General features: G+C 47.2%; 1 protein-coding gene across 1 annotated transcript in view; it reads right to left on the bottom strand.

Moving 5' to 3' along the window:
• The window catches only part of LOC126162375 (poly(A)-specific ribonuclease PARN-like), a 306,143-nt gene that overhangs the window by 148,946 nt on the left and 145,153 nt on the right, over positions 1–12,044 (bottom strand). The window lies entirely within an intron of this gene.

Below are 12,044 nucleotides of genomic sequence, written 5' to 3'. Positions count from 1 at the left end.
CATATATTAGAACACCGGAGAAAATTGTTACCCGCTTTTAATCAGCTTTAGAAGAAGGTGACGATATTCAGGCAAAACAGCAAGGAAAATTAATCCAGAATGAAATGTCCAACAAACAAAATAAATCATATTAAACAGTATGTAATTGTTGTCATGATAATAGATTACAGGGGAAAGACCTGATGTGGAGATAGTACGATTAGACATCCTAGGTCGCAGGATGAGTGGAATTTCAAAAACTGGATGCAATAATGATTGTGACCTTTTATTTATGTATTAGCTGCCGCTGTTACATATGATCTACATCCTAGAAGATATTGCTGTCCATGTTTCACTGTTGCTAAGCACAGCAAGGAAAGTTGGAAGAGGGAACAGTGACCCAGCTCAGCTGAGAACAAGATCCGTGCAGGGAGGGGTATACTGAGCAGGCAGAAATTTCATTGTGCAGTCAACCATGGGGATGTATACTGCATATTTTGGCTTTTTATGAACATCTACCATGTTTAAAATGCAATTTGCCTGAATCCATTTGCACTCAGAATCATATTCACTTTAAAATTGAACAAATATAGCATACATTCCAGAAGGAGATGCTAAAAGTCTAGATAGATGCCAGTGGCACACTAATTTGTTTTGTGCAGCAATGTTATCAACACTCACTGTGAGGTATGATGCGAATGTTTGGAGGCGAGTCAGCTGCCAGTTCTACACAGCCAATGAGAGAGCAGTGGGCAGACGATATGTTTGGAACCTCAACACATTGTAACATTCTCATGTCAGTAGTTAGTATAGAAGCATAATCCGTTACACATTGTTTTCAGTTCTCAGGTTCCACAGTAACTACGACCTTAGAAAGCACAACATATTGCAATAAACAGCCAAATATTTGTGACAGCAGAGATACAAGTTCCACAGCTGTCCTGTTAGGATGATGACAGTTAAAAGTAGTGACACCATAGACAACAGCCTAAGTAAACAAAATAGGTAGTGAAAATAAAAACTAATGTAAACATTTTTTTTGTTTATTTTAATTCTCCTTGTAGACTATCAATAAATGACACAGGCTCAATTTGGAATTGATGTAATGTTAACTCTGTAGACAGTCCCTTATTTCAATAAAAGTTTCGATTAGCAGAAAATGTTAAGAAATAAATTTTCTCATTGAGCCTCTTAAAAAGAAAAGGGGTCACCTAATAGTCAGGGTACTCTTATACTCAGATAAATACAGTAACGCAAGCATAGTGCAAATATGGGTAACTTCCCGAACCACACTCAAATTGGCCACTTCAACCAACCTTACAAGAGTACCAAGGAACCTTCTTGGCATGTGCTAATGAGGTAGTTACGTGAGCGTAAAATGGTTGACTGGTAAATTTATATTTTCCGTAAGCACTTCTTATTTTTTCAAGTTAATATTATGACATCTTTCCATAGATTTTTTAACCCTGTAACCATATTCCAATTAATTTAATAATAATGTTCCAAAATCACACTCACTGTTTTTGAGATCTCTGACTCCTCCCTTCCCATTCCAAACACAGATCTTTCGCCCACAATTTCTGTAAAGTTTTGAAGAGGAATGAATATCACAACTTATTTTCTTATAATTTTAAGCATGCTTTCCTATTAACGCCCTGAAAACTTTCATTTGTATTCTAATCCTTTTTTCAGATTCATCCTTTGTTGCAACAAATTGAACACCTGCGCAACTCTCAATATGGCGCGTACCCAGTGAGGAGCATGGGGAGGGGGGTGGGAGCAGCTGGCAACTGTCCTCAACACACACACACACACACACACACACACACACACACACACACACTCTCCTGCAGAAAATTCTGAACTCGTTCCTGCAGACCCAAGCATTGTTTTTACGTCATCCGCACATGGCTGTCAGTAGGAAAGTTTATGGAAATAAATTTTGGCAATAAGCAATCTGCTCTGCTACTTGTGGGCACTGTTACGTCACCATAAATACCATTTCTCCCAGCTTTTTGAAATACAAAATGCTTTCTTGCTGCAAAAATATTTTAATATTAAAAAGGTTTCATTTTCTAAGATAGGCTTATGATCCGTACATTAGTAAAATTCAGGAACTTGGAGCACAATCTATTGAAATACATTAACACAAGGAATTAATTGTTGCATACTATGACCTACCATAAACAATGTGAGTTTACTTTCTTGTCAGCAATGCTATCATGCAGAGCGGTAAATATGCCAAACTTTGGCAATATCAGTTTTGTAATGCTGTGAAATAATTGTAGGCATGTGGTAAGAACAAGAAACATTGACTGGTTCCATTTAAATACTTATTTTGCCCTTGACCGGTTTATACAACTGCTGTCAGATGACAATACTGTTGAGACATGTAAATTAATTGCAAGTCATAATCAAGGACTGTATATTTTAACATGAATTATTTCCCCACTGGACAAACAATTACTGGAGAATGCTATGCTAACCTCCTGGAGAAATTGCAACATGAGATATGCAAAAATGGCCAGGTTTGGCAAGGAAGAAAGTCATCTTCCATCAAGACAATGTGCGACCACAAAAGTGCTGTCGCCATGGCAAAATTACACGAACTAAGGTATGAAATGTTGCCACACCTGCCTTATTCACCTGATATGGCTCCATCAGTCTTCTGTCTCTTCCCAAAACTGAAGATTTTTCTTACTGAGAGAGTTACAATAGAAAATTCCTTTAGTTCCACACACATATTTATTGTTGCTTGGATAATAAATCATGTTTGCTTTGTGATTTATCAAAATCAATCATAGTAGATTACATGACATGGATAAATTAACAAGTTCCCAAACTATAATAATAATTTCTTACGGCTCATGGACTGGTGGAAGAAATAATATTGTTATTTGGCACTTGAAAGTTATTATGTTATGAATAAATGTATCTGTCTTCCACTTATATTAACTCTATTTTCATTCTATGGCTAAACAGTAGGAAATAAATTAATTTATCTATTTTGTAGGGTCTACTGCTCATGAAGAGAAAAGGAGTCAAAATAGCAGCAGTGGAAGTGATGATGATCATAATAAAACTGAATTGCCACAATCAACAATTTTAAAGGTGACACTGAGCAACAATCAGATTCAAGAGAATAACTGTAGCAGTCCCTGAACATAATTCTCATTCAACAATCCAAGGAGCTTGTATGTTCAAGGACGATTCGGAAGTTGCAATTAAAAGTGAATACAATGAAAATGATCTGGGTCATTATATTGGGCTAATTACTTGCATATCAGTGGAAAAGAAGAAGGAACTCTTACTAAATCCTTGGACCTTGAATTTTCGCTGTAAAAACATTAATCAATAGATAACAACAAAGCTCCCACATGTACTGAAACTGCTATAAACTTTGTAATGATCTATTCATACATTCTTATACACTGCTGTTTCTTTCTTAGGTCAGAATAAATACTGCCCATTTTTCAAAACTGAATTTTATGTCAATAAGATAAATAACATTGAGCTTGTAACTGAGAACAATATGCGCCATGGCTAGTATATTCCAAGCTGCTAAAAGATGCCCTATGCAAGCACTGTGTTTTATTTCCTTCTCACTGGCACTGTTAGAGGTATTATGGGGTCATTTGTGTTTAGACCATTCACAAAATTCAAGAATACGCATGAAGACTGTCGAAAACGTGTTAAAACCCAACTCCACTTAACAGCATCAGCTGCAGCAAAAACTTTTCTTGAACAAGTTCCTGTAGACTTCCAACTGTATAATGTGCATCAAAAGTGATCGTTGGAAACAGGCAGATATTGTCATCAATTCTTTCTTCTATAGTTTTTTGCAGTACACATGATATGCCTCTTAGAGGAAACAGGCAGAAGAAGGTGTTTTATTAGATTTATTGAATTTAAGAATCAATTCTGGCGACGACAAGTCACGGAGTCATCTGGACAATTGTTACCGCAATGCTGCTTTCACATTGCTGAAAATGAAAAGTCAATTGATAAATTTCTGTGATATGTTATTAGGGAGAATATAGCCACTGACACTAAAAAAGCAATGTTTTACATACTCTTGGCTGATGAAACAGCCTACATTGCTGGGAAGGAACAGTTATCAAAAGGTGTGGGGTTATCTGATGAAAGCAAAGTGAAAATCTGGAAAGAATTTGTAGGTTCTGTAGAAATCAATCGCCAAAGCAACTGACAGTTTCCTGATCAGGAGTAATCTCCCAGTAGAAGACTGTGTAGGATTTGGCTTCAATGGCTGTCCAACAATGGCAGGCGGAGAGAGCGTTGTGCCAGCCATTTTAAGAAAGAAGTATTATCGAGCTTCATACATTCACTGTTCAAGTCATAAACTCAACCTTGTGGTGAAAAATGCACATCCAGTGCCGGAAACTAGATATACTTGTCACTGTAAAAGACACTATTAACATTCTTTAGAGAATTGACTATACAGTGGAAATATGTTCCCAATTTATCATGAATGTGTGAGACAAATTGGTCTGAAAAATTTAAACCCTCAGACCATTTTCTCAGCATTTCACAGAGGTTGTGAGAGCTCTAGAAAAATTGTCCACAGAGGGAAATTATGCAACAAAAAAAATCTGCCTATCAGTTGCATTCAACCATTACAAAGCCAGCGTTCCTCTTAGCTCTACAAACAATAGCCGAATACACAGCAGTTTTGGAACTAGAGGCGAATGTCCTGCAATCTAAGTCTATGTACATGATCGTGGTGAGGGAACACTTGGTGAGGAAGCCTTGACATTCTCACTAATGACCAAAAGGAAGCAGACAGAACAACTAGTGAATTACTTGGAAAAGCACAAGCCACAGCAGAAGAATTGGAAACAGGAACTGCTGCTGCACACTTTGCTTGTAAGGAAAAATTCAGAAGCAATCTGCCAGTGACAGTGAATAATTATGACGTTTGCTGGTAATGGCGGTGGTTGTTGGGATGGTTAAGGGGGACTAAACAGCGAAGGTCATCAGTCCACCCATTCCAAAAAACAGGCGAGACATAAATCCGCGGAGCAGGTAAAACCCCCAGGGGAAGGAGACTCCCCCCCAGGCACGAAAAGAACACAGAAGCAACAACGAACACTACAGACAAGAAGAGTACAGACGAACACCAGACAGAAAGAAACAGAAGAAAAGAAGACGGCCGAAAACTGGTTGACTGACCACAAGAACAAAAAAAAAAGGGAAAGAGTCAACCAACCGACTACACACTAAAATCTGCAACCAAATATGAGAGACACGAGGACAAGAGACACAGAAAGGGAAAGGTGCAGGACCTCTCTAAATGGAACCATAAAAAGGACTGCCATGCATAAAATTTAAAACGTCGTCAGCCATGGAGGCATTGTCACATAAAACCAAAGGCAAAGTGCCCGGGAGATTAAAAGACTGCCGGAGGGTGCGCAGTCGGGGACACTCTAACAAGATGTGGGCGACCGTCAGCCGGGACCCACACCGACACAGGGGGGGATCTTCCTGACGCAAAAGATGGCCATGCGTCAGGTAGGTATGGCCGATGCGGAGCCGACACAGGATGACAGAGTCCCTGCGAGAAGCCCGCAGGGAGGAGCGCCACACATCGGTCGTCTCCTTGACAGCCCGCAGTTTATTCGGGGCTGTCATGCCTCGCCACTCAGCAGACCACATCCCAAGCACCTTACGGCGCAACACCAGCTGCTGATCGCGAGCCGGGAGGCCGAGCTGGGGCGTCGATCGCCCCTTTGGCCAGCCTGTCAACACGTTCGTTCCCCGGGATGCCAACATGACCTGGCGTCCAAACCAAGACCACCGAACGACCAGAACGGGCAATGGCAGAAACAGACTCCTGAATAGAGGACACCAGAGGAGGGATAGCAGCGGTCGATGGCCTGGAGGCTGCTCAGGGAGTCACTGCAGATGACAATGGACGTACCTGAGCAGAAACGCATATGCTCAAGAGCGCGCAATATGGCCACCAGCTCTGCAGTAAAAATAATGCAGCCAGCCGGCAAGGAGCGCTGCTCAACATGGACAGCGTGAGCAAAAGCGTAGGCAGTGCGACCATCAACCAGGGAACCATCAGTGTAGACAGTCTCACAGTCCGAAAATGAGGCGAGGAGCGCAAGAAAACGGCGACGGAGGGCCACAGGCGGAACCGAGTCCTTGGGACCCTGTGCCAAGTCCAGACGGATGGATGGCTGGGGCAAACACCAGGGAGGCGTAGGTGCACGGACCCGGAAAGGAGGCAGAAGAGGGAATGACCCCAGTTCCAACAGCAGGGACTGGACGCGAACAGCTATGGAAAGCCCAGACCTAGGTCGCCGTTCGGGCAGATGGAGGACCATGGCAGGGAAAAGCAGGCGACGATTGGGATGGCCCGGCGAGCAATGCACGTGGACAGCACAGTCGGCGAGCAGTCGATGGCAGCGAATCCACAGCGGGGGAACCCCGGTCTCCACCAGGAGACTATCCACGGGGCTCGTACGAAAAGCGCCAGTGGCAAGCCGAACCCCACAGTGGTGTATGGGGTCTAACAACTTCAACACTGAGGGTGATGCAGACCCATAGGCCAGGCTCCCATAATCAAGCCTGGACTGCACAAGGGCTCTGTACAATTGCAACAGCGTGCAGCGATCCGCACCCCAAGATGTGTGGCTGAGGCAGCGGAGGGCGTTGAGGTGCCGCCAGCATTTTTGCTTCAGCTGAGTAATATGAGGAACCCATGTGAGCCGGGCATCGAACACGAGTCCTAAGAAGCGACAAGTGTCCACCACTTCAAGCAGGTGGCCGTCGAGGTAAAGTTCAGGATGAGGGTGGACCGTCCGACGCCTGCCGAAGTGCATAACTCGAGTCTTGGCTGCAGAGAACTGAAAACCATGAGTCAGAGCCCATGATGCTGCCTTCCGAACGGCTACCTGCAGCCTGCGTTCGGCGACTCCCGTAGTCGTGGAGCTAAAGGATATGCAGAAGTCGTCGGCATACAAAGAAGGAGACACCGACGACCCCACGGCTGTAGCCAGACCATTAATGGTCACTAGAAATAAGGAGAGCTCAACACCGAGCCCTGCGGGACCCCATTTCCCTGTGTATAAGATGAACTAGAGGCGGCACCGACTTGCACCCAGAAAGAGCGGCGCAATAGAAAGGTTTGAAGAAAAGCCGGGAGCCGACCACAAAGACCCCACGCATGCAACGTGGCAAGGATGTGATGCCTCCATGTGGTGTCATACGCCTTCCGCAGATCAAAAAATACAGCAACGAGATGCTGACGCCGGGCAAAGGCCATACGAATAGCAGATTCCAGCCGCACCAAATTGTCCGCAGCAGACCGGCCCCGACGGAAGCCACCCTGGGATGGAGCGAGGAGACCGCGCGACTCAAGAACCCAACACATACGCCGCCCCACCATACGTTCGAGCAATTTGCACAAAACGTTGGTGAGGGTAATGGGACGATAGCTGTCCACCGCCAGTGGGTCCGCACCGGGCTTCATGTTGGGGACAATAACATCCTCTCGCCATTGCGACGGGAACTCACCTTCGCTCCAAATGCGGTTAAATATCGCGAGAATGTGTCTCTGGCAGTCCCTGGAGAGATGCTTCAGCATCTGCACGTGGATGCAGTCTGGTCCTGGTGCTGTATCAGGGCAATCGGCGAGGGCAGCGAGGAATTCCCTCTCGCTGAAAGGGGCATTGTATTTTTCAGAACGACGCTTGTGGAATGAGAAAAGCGTCCACTCGGCTCGCTCCTTGAGAGAGCGAAAGGCGGGGGGGATAAGATGCAGTCGCAGAGCTCTTAGCAAAGTGCGCGGCAAGCTGTTCAGCAATGGCGGCAGCGTCCGTGCAGACAGCGCCGTCCAAGGAGAGCCCAGGGACACCCATAGGGGTCTGGTATCCATAAATCCGCCGGATCCGGGACCACACGAGGGAGGGGGAGACACGGGAGCCCAAGGATGAGACATACCTCTCCCAGCACTCCTACTTACGCCGTGCAATAAGACGACGGGCCAAGGCACGGAGCCTCTTAAAGGCGATGAGGGTCTCGAGAGACGGGTGCCGCCAATGACGCTGGAGAGCCCGCCGACGGTCGCGAATAACCTCAGCAATCTCCGGCGACCACCAGGGTACAGCCTTCCTCCGAGGGAGGCCAGAAGAACGGGGGATGGCAGCCTCGGCCGCTGAAATGATGGACGTGGTTAAGACACGGACCACCTCGTCAATGTCACCCTGTGGGGGAGACTCAATGGTTGCAGCGGAAGTAAAAGCCGGCCAGTCAGCCCTGTGGAGAGCCCAGCGGGGCAGGCGCCCAGAAGAATGACACTGGGGCAGTGACAAATAGATGGGAAAATGGTCACTACCACACAGGTCAGGATGCACTCTCCAGTGGAGGGATGGGACAAGTCCAGGGCTGCAAAGAGAGAGATCGATGGCCGAGAACGAGCCATGGGCCACACTGAAATGCGTGGGAGCACCGGTGTTCAAGAGGCTAAGGTCGAGCTGAGCCAACACATGCTCCACGGCCCAACCGCGGTCATCAGAGACAGTCCCACCCCAGAGAGGGTTGTGGGCATTGAAATCGCCCAGAAGCAGCAAAGGTGGCGGGAGTTGAGCCAGCAGCGCAGCCAAGACATGGCGGGGGAGCTCCCCATCCGGAGGAATGTAAACAGAGCAAACAGTAATAGCCGGCGAGAGCTCAACCCTGGCAGCGACTGCCTCTAAAGGCGTCAGAAGGGGTACTGGCGAGCTACAGACAGAGTGGTGAACAAAGAGGCAAACCCCACCTGACGCTCGTTGACAGGCAGCGCGGTTCTTATAGTATCCCTGATAACCATGAAGGGCGGGGGTCCGCATTTCCGGAAACCAAGTTTCCTGCAGAGCAATGCAGAGAACGGGGGAAACACTCAGAAGCATCCGGAGCTCAGGCAGGTGGCGGAAATAACCGCTGCAGTTCCACTGGAGAATGGAAGCAGGAAGGGACTGGGAGGGCGTGAATGCGACTAAGAGGCAGACGGCGCCTCAGAGCCAACTGCCGCCACCGGGGGAGAGTCAGCTGAGTCAATAGGAAAGGCCCCCAAGGGTTCCGTGAGGGCGAGATCCGCGGCAGAGGCGAGGATCTCCACCTCATCCCTGGAGCCAGGACTATGTACAGCAGGCGGTACTGAAACCGCCGGAACATCCTTCTTCTTGGACACATTCCGTTCCTTCTTCTCACGGTGAGAGGGCTGTGAGAGCTGAAGGAGCGTCGGAGGCCGACGACGACGCAGAAGCCCTACGACCAGCAGGTGGCGGAACCTTCAGCCACTGGCTGACATCCGGCTGGGTAGGAGAAGAAACGGAGGAAGGGAGAGCCCCGAGGGACCCCTTCTGCAAGAGAGGAACTGGCAGAGGCAACGCTGGCGGAGAAGGAGGGGGAGGGGGAGGGATCGAGCCCCCCGGTTTTGGAGGAGATGTCACTCCCGAAGTAAGCATGGGGGGAGCGACAGAAGAGGGTTTGCCCCCAACTGCTAAGGGGGCAACAGAGGAAGGCTTGCCCCCAGGCACGAGGGGGGCAGACAGAGATGCACGGCACTGAGGGCCCACTGAAGGCGGCACAGATGAGGCGACAACCGTCGCTCGCGTGGGCGACGATAACGTGGCTGCAGCATAAGATGTTCGAATGGAAGCAGGATACAACCTTTCATATTTCAGTTTTGCCTCTCGATAAGTAAGCCGGTCCAGGGTCTTAAATTCCATAATCTTCCGCTCCTTACGAAGAACGGGGCAATCTGGCGACCATGGAGAGTGGTGCTCCCCACAGTTGACACATACAGGTGGAGGCGCACATGGAGAATCGGGATGAGAGTGGCGTCCGCAATCTCGACATGTAGCGCTGGATGGGCAATGGGAGGGCATATGCCCAAACTTCCAGCACTGGAAGCACCGCATCGGGGGAGGGACGTATGGCTTGACGTTGCAACAGTAAACCATCACCTTGACCTTCTCGGGCAAGACATCACCCTCAAAGGCCAAGATAAAGGCACCGGTGGCCACCCTGTTAGTACTGGGTCCTCTATGTACATGACGGACAAAATGTACACCACGTCGTTCCAAGTCGGCTCTCAGCTCGTCATCGGATTGTAACAAGAGGTCACGATGGTAAATAATCCCCTGGACCATATTTAAGCTACTGTGGGGAGTGACGGTAACAGGGACGTCACCCAGCTTATCACACAAGAGCAACGCTCGTGACTGGGCTGGGGAGGACGTCTTGAGGAGGATGGACCCATTCCTCATTTTAGACAACCCCGCCACTTCCCCAAACTTATCCTCCAGGTGTTCCACAAAAAACAGAGGCTTCGTCGTAAGAAAGGAGTCACCATCAGTCCTGCTGCAGACAAGGTATTGCGGTACGTAAGGCTCCCGCTTGGCACTAGATTGGCATCCCTCCCATGGCGCAGCCAACGAGGGGAACGACTGAGGGTCATATTGCGCAGCATCAAAGTCTACTCTACCTCGTTTAGAGACACTGGTGGCCGTGCGACCACCAGCTTGGTGTGATTTATTGCGCTTCATTGCGCCACATCCGCCCAGATGCCACCTACTCCGAACGAGGGCTCTCCCCAAGGGCGCCACCGAGCCAAAGCAACGGGTACCTGGCCGATATCCCATTGCCCGGAGTCCCCGTGCCCCAGACTGGATGGGCACATACTCCTTGGCATGCATGGGGAGGAAACAGCTCTGGCATCTGTAGTGCGATCCCTGCGTGGTCAGGGGGCTACCACCAAGAGGGTACATGACAACCCCACCACAACGGACTGGCTACCGTGCTGGATTTTAGGTGTTGAAAGGGTCCACAGTTGTCGTGGGCGCTAAGAATGGGATTGCGCACAAGGCGAGAAGGAGGCAACCCAGAAGACATTGGATGTAAATCCCGCCACACGACAATAGGTAACATGCAAGATGGTGGTGCATCATGGACCAATAGAAAAACACCATGTAAGGCGTCCTTCCCCAAATGGCACGCACTAACAACGGAAATTTGGAAAAAAAAAAGGAGGTCAAACCCAAGAGGGGACCATCACAGAAGGCCGAAACGTTTGAGACTCCTTTTAGTCGCCTCTTACGACAGACAGGAATACCGCGGGCCTATTCTTACACCCGAACCCGCAGGGGGCTTGCTGGTAATGCCATACATCAAATCACTCATGTCATTGTTAAGTATTTGATTTTCACCTGAAAATACTCCAGCTTTTGCTCTAAATAAGCTACATTCCTTGAATATGAGCAAAATTAGTATAAAAAAATTTCATAAAAATGCAGAACTATTTTTAAAAAAATTGTGGTCTGGATGAAATCTCCAGAGAACTGGACCTACAGTACAATTTATGGAGGAAAAAGAATACGCCTGAAGTAAGTTAAGGGACATAAAAGCCATTGACCTGTTTAAAGAGACCAATATCTTTTCCCCTAGCATGAGAAAAGCACTACAAATTTTGAGCACTACTCCACATGCACAACGGTGACCACTAAGCGATCCTTCAGTAGCCTTCGAAGGGTATTGAAGTGGCTTAGAAGCACTTTGGGAAAGAAAGGCACACTGGGTTGAGCCTGATGAGCATTCACCGAAATTACGTGAAAGAAAAATGTGAGATGTTAGAAAAGGGAGCAGTTGACAAATCTGCGGCAAATGCAAGAAAATTAACTCTAAATTAAAAAATTGTTATGTTACGCAAGTGCATTCTCATGCTTAAAATGTTTATTAAAATCAATTTTTCACTGGTTTTCTTCTGTTTTATTTATTAAGAACTGCTGCCTGTTGTTCCTGCTCCCTGTTCCTTGAGACTAATATGACCTGTCCGCTCCTGTGTACGCCCTTGAATCTCAGTGAAGAAATTACATCCTTAATCATTTTCAGATTGTATTTCAATATGTATGACAAAGTGAGATTTTGCCAGCCTGTGACAACTGTTCTTGATAAACATTTTGAGCCCATAACAAATACCATGGATATGGAACAGAAAGCATGGCAATATTTCAAAAGAAAACAACAGACATTTTTCTCTTTACATCAACTCTTTCCAA

This window comes from Schistocerca cancellata, chromosome 2, assembly GCF_023864275.1.
Source record: "Schistocerca cancellata isolate TAMUIC-IGC-003103 chromosome 2, iqSchCanc2.1, whole genome shotgun sequence".
In the NCBI taxonomy this organism is placed as follows: domain Eukaryota; kingdom Metazoa; phylum Arthropoda; class Insecta; order Orthoptera; family Acrididae; genus Schistocerca; species Schistocerca cancellata.
The sequence above is the reverse complement of the archived record's forward strand: the minus strand, read 5'-3'. Positions and strand labels throughout refer to the sequence as shown.